Here is a 13,325-nt window from a genome sequence, read left to right on the forward strand (position 1 = left end):
TGAACACTAAAACAAGTGTTTGCTTTCTTTTTAAACTTAGGTTGCCGAAGCAGAGGTGACAAATGTTTTCTGTGCTGGTCAACATCACATCTCCTACTGGACTGTGGTTTCAAGCTTGCCAAAGCCTCTTGAGTGGACTCCTCAATTGTAATGACTACTTGTAGCATCACTAAAAAGTTCTGCATCTTTGTCAGTCAAGCGAGCGTGCGGAGAACACTAAGAATACTTGCCTGTTTCTAGTGATTCATTTAACAAAAGAAGTGTTCATATGCTCAAACTACTTTAGTTTCACTTCTGGTACGACCTTTTTGTGATGTATCAAAGACTGCTTCTGAAATTCCTGGTTAGTACATAGTAGAACTGGTTCGAAGTCTGAGAATCTTCCTTTACACAGTAGTGACCGCAAATATGTGAGTGATGGCCAGCACCATTTTGAGTTTTTGAGAAATCAAAGAAAATTTCTTTGCACTCGCCACAGAATACAGGTCTTTCATCACTGATAACTAAGGCGTTTCTGGGCTCCTTTTCATACAGAAATCTTTGTGAAAACATACTACTTTGTTTTTTTGTTGAAACAAATTGCATAATTTAAACGTTATCTTTTGCACACTGAGTGGCAGACTTTGCTCTCTTTCTTAGAGGATCTGTATTGTATTTCTAAGCATTGCCTATTCTACCTGTTTGCGTCGTTCCCCAGGTTTGCTTTTATAAAGAACACAAACACACCTACTTAAAGGAACATTTTCTAAACCTAGTCAGCTAAAAACAGCACTCTTAGAATCTGCAAGCTCTAAAGCTCTGGAACACCCCCTTTCAAAACGGAAAAGTGATCAGATGGAAAGCACAGGTTTATTTAAAGAATAATAATAAAGTACCATATTTGTAAACTAGCCAAACTAGTCCCTCTCCCAGAGTGCAGTGACTGTTAAAAGACCGTTGGTTCCCTTTCTTGGTCTGTGGAGTGGGCTCTCTAAACTAAACTTAAAAATACACAATTAAAAAAGTGAATGTTGAATACACAGGTTTTTTTAAATTTAAAGTCAGAAAGCCACATTCAACTGTTTCAGAGCATTATTTGTATTAAACATCTTCTGCACTGCCTTCACCTCCTTGTTTTCGCACACTTTAATTGATCTCCTCTTAGGTCAGTAAAAGAAAACTGGGGCACAAGAAGTAGAATGTTGCACAATAGATCCAGTTTGAAGGCAACCAGCGCATTTCCCCCAGACTACTCATTGCCAGCATCTTCATCATTGTCCTCGAAAATGAGCCGCCCAACATTGAGACACTCAGCATTGAGGCAAATGCTGTCACGGAGTTCACCATCCAATAGAGTTCTGCTATTAATGGCAAGAGCTAGGCTGTCAAAGACCTGGACATCAAGAAGGTCCTCGCAGTCTTCTGAAAATAGCTACCAGAACAAACATTTGTACTCTGTGCCTCCCAAAAAATCTGTACTTAAGAAATATATTTCAAGGAGTACACCACTAAAAAGTCCTCCAAAACGGAAACTAGGATACACCATCAACACTTTAATACATGCAGCGAGGAAAGTGACAATGAAACGTCTGATAAAAAAATATAAGCCTCTCTCATATCTACAACCACATGCAGTTATTGATTCAACTGTGAGAAAAAGCTACCTAGCTTCTACAAGCACTGTGTATCACCCCAAAAATGACAGCAGGAAGATCTATGAATTCGGTCGAGAAATATGTCACACATCATGTTTGAGCATGAGAGCTGCAAATACCATTGCCGACCTGGGAAGATATCAAAGATCTTTGTGGGAAACTGTGCAGAAATTTATTGATTATCTTCCTATGGAAAAACGGGAAGACTTCCAGAAGATCATTAAAGAAGGTCTTCTTGTATCAAACCATATCATCAGTGCTGCAGGAGATACCTTTGACCTCTCGGCTTTTGGCTATTGCGATGGAAAATCCGTGCAGCGCTTTTCACGGCTCAGCTTAAAACACAAAGACACGCGCTCAGCAGAAGCCTATAGCCCTTCCTTTCAGAGAGCAGAAGCCTATAGCCCTTCCTTTCAGTAGTAACACAGTCTTTGTATCCAAATTGGGTAATGAGATTCAGCACATAAAGGCGTAAGCTGATTCCTCGAAGGTAGTTGATCAGAATAAAAATGCCCACCTGACCCTCCTGAAGAAATCCCTAGCGACACATATCAAGAGAGGTGTACATCAATGGGAAAAGAGCGCCCGCAAGCAACTATCACAACAAGGAATCAGAAAAGTAGTACATTTCAGTCTTGGACCTAAATAAGTGAAGCGAGTGTAGAAAAAAAGGCAAATTCATGCTCGTACCATTTTAAGAGATTATTCTGCAGCAGTTATAGGGGATGGAAATTGCACTGTGTAGCTTTGATTTGGCCTAAAAACTGAAGATAGCGGTATTGCCATTGCACTGCAGAAAGAAAATGTATTTTATTTTACCCAGATCTATTTTGACAAGCTGCTTATTTTTTAGGACAGAGATCAGGGTCAGAGTAAAGATGATCCTTTGAAAAAGAGAATATGTTCTATTATGAAGGCCTCGGCTTGACATATTTTCTTTCCTCAACTTTATGGCCACTTGCATATTGATTTTCCCCGACACACAAGTGCATATGACTTACACCCCCCATCTCATGCCCCACATATTTGTTCCCCCGCACACAACTGCATATGACCTATACCCCCCACCTCATGCCCCACACATTTCTGTTACCGTAGTCCTCTCCACACACTAAAATATGTCTTCAGATTTTGTTCCAGCATTGTAGATAATTTCACTCCCTGCAGGTGGTCAGTTTAGTGGTGGGTTTGGCTGCTGCCCAAGGTGGAATTCCCCTTGGAACTTGAAGAAGCTATTATCACTACAGACTTTGTCAGGTGTTGATCTTGGTTATCCCATAATGGTGGTTTTTCCAGATCACAATGATGAGGTCAAAGTAGGAACGATGATGTGTTAGTTGTATTATTGCAAAGATCAAAATTATTTTTTGTTATGAACCTACAATATTTGGCAAGTTTCAGTGTATCTTCTGCACATTTGTTATTGAAAGTCTGCTTGTGACAGACTGCGTTGTTTTCTTCCACTGTTACCAAATTTCAACCATTATAAGTTTTCTGCTTCACAACCTTCTTTCTGTAGGAAGGATGGCTAAGGTCACATTCTGTACATTAGACTGTTCAGGCTAGATTGCACACTGTGTTAGCTGTCTTAGACTTGTGAATGGGATCTGGGAATGACATGAAAGATGTACTTCTCTTTAACGGGGAAACTGTGAGGACACATGTCTCCCATTTTCAGTGAGGTTTTCAATAATACAGCTTTACACTCCTGTTTTATTGTGCTCCATTGAAAGCCAATAATTACACTTATAATAGAACACCTTCTTGATAATAAATATATGGTAGTATTTCTAATAATGGGCATTTTCCTCCCAATCAGTATGCCTTTCTTAACTTAGGTTAAATAGCAACTTTTCAAGTATTTGCCACAATCATTAGATTAAATTAGAAAATGCCAAATATCTTCTACTTAATTTCTAGATAAAAGTGAACTGTTGGTATTTAATTTGTAGTTCATTACGGAAAATTGAAACATTTGACCATGTCATTTTTCCTTGATCCTAAATGTGTGTATTAGTTTTGTGGTTGAAAATAGTTTTTGTTGCTTTTGCGTACAACACCAACCAAAAATAGCTGGATGGTATATTTAAAAAATGGAGTGGGTCGCTAAAAGATGGCTTGAACATTATAGTAGTTCTACACAGAAAATGAGTAGAATGACAAATCCATTATAAGCGGTACCCATGGTGGCGGCCTTTTGAAACATGTTTTACAGATAAAGGGATATAAACCCAGAGATGTCCAGAAATGTTTTGTTTTCAATTATATGTATATAAGCATGCACATTACAAAAAGTTGTGTAAAATCTATATGGAAATCTGTTATTTACATTTTTGTTTATTAATATTGAATAAAATTGCATTGTCGGAAGCTGCATAGCTGCTTTAATAATCCATTTAAAATCCCCCACTCCCCTTCTTAAAAGAGTCTTGCCTTGTTTCTATGGAGCACGTAAGGGCATGTAACACATTTACAAATTGTGTCTGCGTTGTTTGTGCTTTTCTGGAGTGACTTTAACACCATGCGCGCTAGCGGAATTCCGCTCGCACGCTGGGATTTGCGAAAACGCACTTTACGTGACGAGCTGGGCGAGCAATGTGCGAGGAGGCTACGCCATGACGAGCCCAGCTCGTCATCAGCGTGGAAGGGGTTAACCCAGAAATGTTTTGCTTTCAATTAAAATGATCATACTATACAAGCCCTGGTGGTCTTTCTTTATTTTATTTTTTAAATACACATTAAACTTGGGTTGATGTTCTCAGAGTAGTGGCATTATAACATGCAGTATAAGGTGCAATAATTCATGATTGTTAGTTGTAGTTCACAGTCTAGAATTGGCAACCTGGCTTTTTGGCACTCCCGGGGTATCTCACATCAGGAGCCTATGAGTATCACCGGAATTCGTCTCTCTCTTAATTATACCTCTGACTTTCTTCAATGGACTCCATATTGAACACATTTTTGGGTACATTTTCATGCTATGTAAACTTCCTTCTCTGCCTGCATGCACCAGGTTCATGTTACAGGACCACTCTTATTGTAGGAAGTGTTTTGCATCCCCTTATATGGACTATTTCCCTTTTACCCACCATTAATGCTGTGCTGCAGAACAGTAGCGTGTATCTTGACATGGTTTGCTCACCCCACATTCCCAAGGCTACCACTTGTGGGTTAGGGTCAATGTTTTCCTTCTTGACATCCCTGAGTCTTTGTTTTATACCGTCATAGATAGCATTGATGTGTGGACATAGCCATATGGTGGTAAGTTGGGCACCAGTGATGTTGCACCCCCTGAAGCATATCTCAGTTACCATCATACCCATCTTCAGTAATCTTGTTCTGGTATAGTATGTCCAGTGAAACATTTTAGGCTTATATTGTATCAGGTAGAACCCAGGTCTAACAGCCACCTTTCTCGGTATCTGCATGCCTCTTCCCAGTGGGCATTCTCCAGATCGCCAATTCATGGTCCCATCTGTCTCTAAGGTGTGTCTAGGGATGTCTACTATCGCTTAGGAACAGTGTGTATATCTGAGACGTTGCGTGGCGACATAGAGCTGCCATTAGGATCCTGAACTCAAGAGGAAGTTTGTCTGCAGTGCGTGTTTTAGTTGTAGGCATTTAAAGTTTTGTGTACCCGCCAATTCATAGTCTTGTAATTCTGAGAAGGACAGCAAACCTCTCAGACCCCTACCCATTGCCCGCCTAAAGAAGCCATGTAGTTCTGACTTTAGTTTGTTTGTTTTACTTGTAGCTAACACATTGCCTCATAACATTTTGGAGCTAGGAAAATTCTAATGCCAGCCAAAGGATATATGTGGGAGATCGCGTGAGTGTCACTGTCTTTAAGCAAAGTCATTAATTATGCTCTGTAACATAGGAGTTTGGCACTTACAATTGCCATAAATGGGAGGTATAGACCCAGGACATGTGAAATCCCAGCATTTCCCACACAGCATACTGCGTGCATAGTTGAAACTACTCTAGCCAAGCCTGTAAGGACTGAAGCTCTGAGGCGTATAGGGATACACAGTGTTACGTTGAGACTAAATGCATCTTTTGTAGCGCTATTTGATTGTAGATCCCTGGTTGAGGATGGAACCAGTGATGCACCAAGTGTGCATGGGTGTAAAAAATATTTGGGACCGTAAAACCTCCCCTGTGAATATGGCAGCATCATGATATGTTAAATGTTAAATGTCGTATACTTGTAAAGCGCACAGCTGCCCCAGCAAAGGGGCGTCCCGGCGCTGTATATCGCTGGGGAACCCATCCTGGCTTTCCCTGTGAGATGGTCCGTCCTGGGCATCTTCAAGGTGAAGACCAGCATCCCCGGCGCTGATGGGGCCGTTAGTAGAGATTAAGCAAGCTATTGCCCAGAGTTGCTGAGTGGGACCCATGGTTGGAGTAGGCACCGAGGCGAGAATTATCGAGTCCGCTGACCATGGCCCAAGACCCTGCTGCGTCGGGAATCGAACGGCTCGACGTCTGCTTCCGGGTCTGCTACCTCTAACCAGTGAGCCACACCACTCTACCCAAGCACTCTGGATTTCCTACTTGCCCAGGCTAGCCGAATGAGTTTAGTACTCAGCAGTAGTCTGCATTTTAAAGAAACTTTTATTGAGCGTAGTAATTGTATTTATAGCATGTACTACCCCGGACTAGGTGTTGAAGTGCTTTTCGGAGAGTAGCACGCTAATCTGGAACTAAGAAGTGTTAGTGGTGGATTAGTATAAGGAACTATAAGTTGTTAATTTGAGCGGTGGACGTATGAGTCTGTTAGTTTGATTGTATAGGTTAGAGGAGGGAAGAGTCTAGATCACTGATACTCCAAGTACGGCCCAAGGGCTGCATGCGGCCCTCCTGACCTTTACATGCGGCCCCCTGGGCAGCAGCAGTACTGACCTGCTCTTTAATCAACTCCGCACTAACATTAGGTAAATTGTAGTTAGGGAAAGGAAGTAACTAGGCCCTAAATTTTAGGAACACCTTCATTTTTAAAGACAGCAAACGTGTAAAAATACAAAGTGTATTTCATTACCTGTAGAACCATTTAACCATAGTAAATCAAATTATAGTAGTGCATTCAGAAGTATTTTTTTTTTTAAAGTGATTGTTTTTAAACATGAATTTAGAAACGTTCATACTTCACCTGCCCTGACAAAAATGCCATTAGTGATTATTTCCATGCACAGGAGATGATTTTGTACAGCACGTATCCTGAAGGCATGCATTTCGAGTTCCTCTTATATGTGATAATAAAGAAAAAAGAGAGAAATTGAAATAAATCAATTGCCTAGAGTCACAAAATTAGGTCAAGTGGAGAAGCCGGGATACATCCCAGGTTTTCTGGTTTCACAGTGCACTATCGAGTTAAGCCCCTAGATATACTTGATTCTCTTCCCTTACACCCACTTTATACCCCCCCCGCTTGCACCAGTGCAGCCCTGGGCCACACCAAAGACCAAAAATTGCGGCCCCCAGCAAAATGTTTGTGAGTACCCTTGGTGTTATTTTGGAGATCATATTAGATGAGATGTGGGATGAGTCAAAGGAGGGATAGGCAAGGGACGGATCTAGAAAGGGTTATTTTGGAGATCATTATAAAATGTGGTATGGGGTGAGAGATATATTTTTATAGTACATATCATGTTTGGGAATACTATTCTGATTATTATTCGGAGTGGTTTTTAATACCCACCTCCAGTTCTTTTGGTTTGTACTGCTTACTAATTGGGCTCAAACATGCAAATCTATGAAAGATTCAATAATAGTAAGTAAGTACATTTTTATTTGCATAGTTAATTAACCTCATAGCTGCGTCGGACGTTCAGCACCCAGTGCTGGATGTTTGAATAACGAGCGCTGGCCCGTTGGCCAATGGTCGTGCGCAGCACTGGCAAGGTTGTGCTTGCGACGACCGTTGGCCGACTGCAGCGCTTAAGGGGTTAAAACCATTGCAATACAAACATTAAGACTTAAAAGCAGCAGATCTGCATGCATTAACAAAACCAATATTTCATAAATCACAATTTTTTCATTTCTATTAAAATCATAAAATGTACACTATTGGGGAACTGTGGGTGGAAAGCAGTACAGTCTTGACTTTTAATACTATCTTATAAGCAATTAGGATTCAGGTCTTTGCATTTTCCTTTCCACCACCTTCATAAACTTCACAAGACTACAGTTCAGTTGTGGATCATGGGGTGCAAAGCAGGCAAGAACTGCTTGACTTTGTGAACGTATTCATCGCTGATTAAAATGGCATTTTAGCAGATGCTTTCATTCCTCCAATAGTTCATCGCAGGAGCATAACAAATGCAGCATATCCTCTGGCTCTGAGCCGCATAATCGACTGGAGGAGCCCGCATTGTCCTTTAGCCAGTAAGGAAAATGCCGGATACAGGGTAACTGGCCCAACCGGTACTTTAAAAACTTAATTTTAACAGTTTTAGCATAGCCCAATTCTAAGTAATTCTGTGGTGCTGGTGTGGAATACGAGCTCAGTCACCCAGCCGTGTGACCTTTTCGTGAGGGATGCCTTTTCTTCAACCCACGAAAGCTGTTTGATTGTTTTTCTGACCAGCTTTTTAAGCGTAAAGTGATTTCTGTAGTAGGGGATCTCTGTGTATAGTCATAATCTAGTGAATAGTCCCGCCCATGTGTGTGGACCCCGGAGCAATCAAAAATAATCTCTAAAGTGTCGAAAAAATGCAGAACTGCACAGACACTTAAGAGAGAATTTAAAGACATATAATGCAGCCTATAAAAGGCTACACTGTCCAGTACTTCAGCTAGAAATTCCACAAAAACAGCAAAGCCTGTCCAGATTTCCTTTGTCTTCAGTACAAACCCCTCTGGAAGATAGAGAGGAAGGCATGGACAGACAAGCCCCATAGGCTGCCATTATGTGGCTCAGAATAGGATACTGTGCCTTTAAGAGAACTTTCCAGAACTTCACAGTATCCCAGAATGCCTTGCAGGTCTCTCTTACTTTCAGTTCTTTTTTCCGGCTCCTGCAAGCTGGACCCTGGAGCATTGAGCTCTCCCTTTTCAAGGGTTTTGTTGGTGTTTTTTCACTAAATTCGATTTTGTGTACTTTTAAAGTACTCTGGTGACTTTCTTCTTGGTTTTGTGCACCCTTTTGTTGTCCATAATGCCTGCATTATTTGTCAAATGCCCGGAGTGCTCCAGGAAGAAGGCCAAGACAGACCCCCATGAGGTCTGTATCCTCTGCCTTCCCTCTTCCCACATCCCTGAGGAGTGTGAGATCTGCCAAGGTTTCTCTGGCAGGACCCTGAAGGACAGACTGAAGATCAGGCTTCAGGGACTAGAAGAAAGAGGACCGAAGACGCAAGGTGGGTCTGGAGGGGCTTCATCTGCCCATGCTGAGGCCCCTGGGGGGCTCCCCGGGGGCAGGAAGCCCAGCACACGTCCCCATTCTCCGTCTGGGTCGGTGGCACCCACCAAGACGTCGAGGGGGAAGTCCAAGGCCGGCTCCCCATCTCCCCAGGGCTCTGGGTCAAGAAAACGTCGCCTGTCGACGTTGAGGGACCTGCATAGGCCGCCGTCGAACACAGAGACTTTTGTCATCGTCGCTGTCTTCGGCGTCGACGTCGAGCTCTCGGCGTCGACAGGATCGGCGTTGACGCTCGCCGCCGAGGCGATACCGTCGATCGCCGTCAAGACACAAGGCTTCATCGTCGTCGAGGGGATCCTCGTCGTCGAGCCCGCCGTCGATGCAGAAGCACTCGCCGGCGAGACGGAGGCGTTCGCCGTCGAGGCGTAGGAGGTCAAGGTCGACGTGGAGACGCTCCAAGGCTACGTCGAGGCGGTCGCCGTCGAGGCGCAAGAGATCGCCGTCAAGACGCAGAGGGTCGTCGTCGAGATGGTCTGGGTCGACGTCGAGACGCGGCACCCGTTCGACGCCGAAGAGGAGGAGACGGTCGACGCCGAAGGGTCGCTCGACGTCGAGGGGCCGATGGTCGACACCTGAGCGCCGGTCTGTGGCGTCGAAGGATCGTACTACGCGGCCTAGGGCTGAGGGGGGCTCTCCTCAGCCCGGGAAGGATGGTGGGTCACCGGGATCGGTGTACTCGGAGGTGTATACTCCAAAGAAGTCTGTTCCTCCTCCTCCTCCGCTACCAAGAGGCCCGCGTCCGAGGACTCCTACCCCTCCTCCTTTGCCTCCTCTGCCTGAAAAGCCGCCACCGGTTCCGCCGAGGTCGGTCTCGTTGCCCGATCTCCCGACCCCTCTTAAGAAGACTCCTAAGTCTAAGGAACCACGTAAGCCCAAGTCGGCCACCCCGGAGAAGCCGGTGGACCGGCCGAGGCCCAGGAGATCGAAGTCTCGCTCCAGATGGAGGGAACTATCGAGGAGTAGGCACAGGTCCTCCACCCGTTCCAGACGGCACCGTAGGAGACATAGATCCAGGACCGATACGTCCTCTAGGACCCGTTCCTATTCCCCTACTTTGTCCGATTCACCGGAGACTAGGGTGTCTCCTATCGATGACATCGGTACGTTCCAGGAGGTTCTCCTGAGGGGGGCCGCGAAGTTGGGTATCACGGTGACGGCTCCTACACCTACGACGTCTGTGATATTCGAGACTTTGCACAAGAAGCACCTGTCTCGCCCTCTGTTGCCCTTGGTTCCGGGACTGGTTGAACCGGCACAAGAACTCTTTCTTACTCCGGCGGTGGTGAAGGCCGCCCCGTCTAGACTTTTGAAGAAGTACAGGGCACCGGACTCAGACCCTGCCTTCCTGAGGATGGACCCGGTCCCCGACTCAGTAATAGTTACGGCGGCCAGAAAGCAGCATTCTACCTCCCCGTCCTCCACCGTGCCTCCAGACAAGGAGAGCCGCTGGATTGATTCGGCGGGAAGGAAGGCATGTGGGACTTCTTCCACCACGATGAAGGCTTCCAGCGACTCAGCATTGCTGGGACGATATGACCGTGCGCTTTGGGATTCCATGGAGCAGTTCGCGGACCTTGTGCCGCGTGACAGGAGGGAGGACTTCATGGAAATTGTCAAGGAGGGGATGCTGGTCTCGAACCAGGCCATCAGTGCTGCGGCGGATATCTCCTTGTTAGCTGCACATGGCTACTGCCACGGTATCAACCAGCGCCGCCATGCATGGCTCAGACTTACGTCTCTCAAGCCTGAGGCGCAACAGCGAGTGCCAACCTGCCGTTTTCCGGGGACACGCTCTTCGGTAAACACGCACATGACGAGATGGCCCGGAAGAAGGCCGAGGCAGAAACCCTGACGGCGGTGGGCTTGGAGAAGCCCAAGGACAAGAAACCCTACCGCCAGTTCCAGCGGCGGTTCGGATCGCAAGGGAAAGGAAGAGGACAGTCTTCGGGACAACAGCAGCAGCAACAACAGCAGCAGTTCCGAAGACCTTTCCAAAAACGTCAGAGGGGTAGAGGTGGACAGCAGCCCTCTACCGCGAACAAGGGCCCGGCCGGGTCTCGACCCTGAGCGGTTACTTCCCCGTCATCCGTTACCCTCTCCGGTGGGGGGAAGCGTTCAATCTTTTCTGGCAGAGTGGAGAAAAATTACTCAGGACAAGTGGGTGCTGAATATTGTTTGCAATGGATACAGTCTTCGGTTCATCAGCCCTCCTCCAGCGATCCCTCCGGTCAGCTCGCAGTATCAACTACGCGAGCTCCAGGCGGAGGCCGATATTCTGTTAAGGAAAAGGGCGATAGAAGACGTACCTCTGTCTCAAAGAGGAAGAGGTCTGTACTCCCGGTTCTTTCTGGTTCGCAAAAAGAACAAGAACGAGTTCAGGCCCATTCTGGACTTGCGGCAGGCAAACAAGTGGATTCGCAGAGAAGTTTCGCATGCTGTCGTTGCATCAGATTTATCCTCAGTTGCAACAGGGGGACTGGCTTTGTGCCATAGACCTACAAGATGCGTACTTCCACGTGCCCATCGCGCACAAGCACAGGAAGTTTCTGCGGTTTCAAGTCGGCACCAATCATTACCAATACACGGTGCTGCCTTTCGGACTGAAACCTGCACCCAGGACATTCTCGAAGTGCATGGCAGGGGTAGCGGCACACCTGAGGAAAGGCAAGGTGTTTGTCTACCCGTACCTGGACGATTGGTTGATCAAGGCCTCCTCCTTCTCAGAAGCCCAAGCGGACTTCCGGAAGACGTGCGTTCTCTTGAACAAGTTGGGGTTGCACATCAACATGTCCAAGTCTGTCCCGATCCCGGTCCAATGTATTCAATACTTGGGGGCCACCATCAATACGCTGTCAGCAAGCGTGTCTCCTTCGGAGGAGCGACGGAGATCGATCCTTCGGAAGGCTCAGGCTCTTATGACCGCTCCATCTACAACAGTGAGGACGGTGTCTTCTCTACTGGGGTCGATGGCCTCTTGTATCTTCCTCACTCCTCATGCACGACTACACATGAGACCTCTGCATGAGTGCTTGGAGGACCAATGGGACCAGAGGAGAGGATCTTGGGACGACAAGATACGACTGTCTCGGCATGCTCTTCAGTCGCTGACGTGGTGGTGTTCAGCGGAGAATCTCCTCAGAGGAGTTCCCTTCCACAAGGACATTCCTACTCAGACGATCGTGACGGATGCTTCTCTCCAGGGCTGGGGAGCGCATTCGGGGGACTTACAGATCCAAGGCACGTGGTCTCAGACGGAGTCCACGTATCACATCAATTTCCTGGAACTCAGAGCTGTTCACTTGGCGCTGAAGGCCTTTCATCCGTCCTTCCGGACCAACTCTCTGCTTGTACAGACGGACAATACGACCACGATGTATTACCTCAACAAGCAGGGGGGGTCGAGATCGCGCACCCTGTCTCGGGAGGCGCAGACGATCTAGCACTGGCTTCTGGCAAGAGGATTGACGTTAACGGCTACACATCTGCCGGGTGTGCAGAATGTTCAGGCAGACGCACTGAGCAGACTGATTCTGGAAAACCACGAGTGGGTCATAAACGACGACGTACTAGGAGTCTTCGCAAGGTGGGGGACTCCAGACGTAGATCTGTTCGCCACTGCCGAAAACAGCAAATGCCGAGACTTCGCCTCCAGGTACTACCAGCAAGGGACGCTGGGGAAGGCACCCTGGATCAACTGGTCGAACAGCTTTGTTTACGCTTTTCCCTCTGATTCCGGCGGTGCACATCAAGCTGTCCCGGTCCAGGGCACGAATGATCCTTATTGCCCCGGAATGGCCCAGACAGTGGTGGTTCACGGACCTTCTACACCTGTCCCTCCTTCCACACATACGGTTGCCGTGCAGGCCGGACCTTCTCACGAAGTTCGGGGGGCAGATGGTGCACCCCAACCTCTCATCCTTGAGTTTGGCGGCATGGCTCCTGAGGTAGTGCAATATGGCCATTTGAATCTACCAGAAGATTGCATGGACATACTGAAGGAGTCTAAGAGGCCCTCCACTCGGACGTCCTACGCTTACAAGTGGAAGAGGTTTTGTATCTGGTGTGTGTCCAGGAACTCTGATCCTACGACGTGCAAGGAAGATGTCATCCTTCCCTACTTTCTACATTTGGCGCAATCTGGCCTTAATGTTCACTCTATTAGTGTTCATCTCGCTGCATTGACTGCCTACAGGAAAAGCCCTTCACAGACTTCCTTCTTTCAGATCCCTGTGATCAAAGACTTTTTGGAAGACTTGAAGAAAGTGTTC

At 46.5% G+C, this 13,325-nt stretch overlaps 1 protein-coding gene across 7 annotated transcripts in view; it reads left to right on the forward strand.

Annotated features, from left to right (window-relative positions):
* TSR3 (TSR3 ribosome maturation factor) overlaps nucleotides 1-13,325 on the forward strand; it is a 97,607-nt gene that overhangs the window by 26,419 nt on the left and 57,863 nt on the right. For 2 of the 7 annotated variants that reach the window (XM_086940579.1, XM_086940580.1), the window contains one exon: nucleotides 41-147. The exons of 4 other annotated variants lie outside the window; for them this stretch is intronic. The gene's annotated coding sequence lies outside the window, so the exon portion shown is untranslated. Of the gene's footprint in view, nucleotides 1-40; nucleotides 298-13,325 lie in introns of all 7 variants that reach the window. One more of the 7 variants, XM_086940575.1, reaches the window with a different exon arrangement.

This window comes from Lissotriton vulgaris, chromosome 10, assembly GCF_964263255.1.
Source record: "Lissotriton vulgaris chromosome 10, aLisVul1.2, whole genome shotgun sequence".
NCBI lineage: Eukaryota > Metazoa > Chordata > Amphibia > Caudata > Salamandridae > Lissotriton > Lissotriton vulgaris.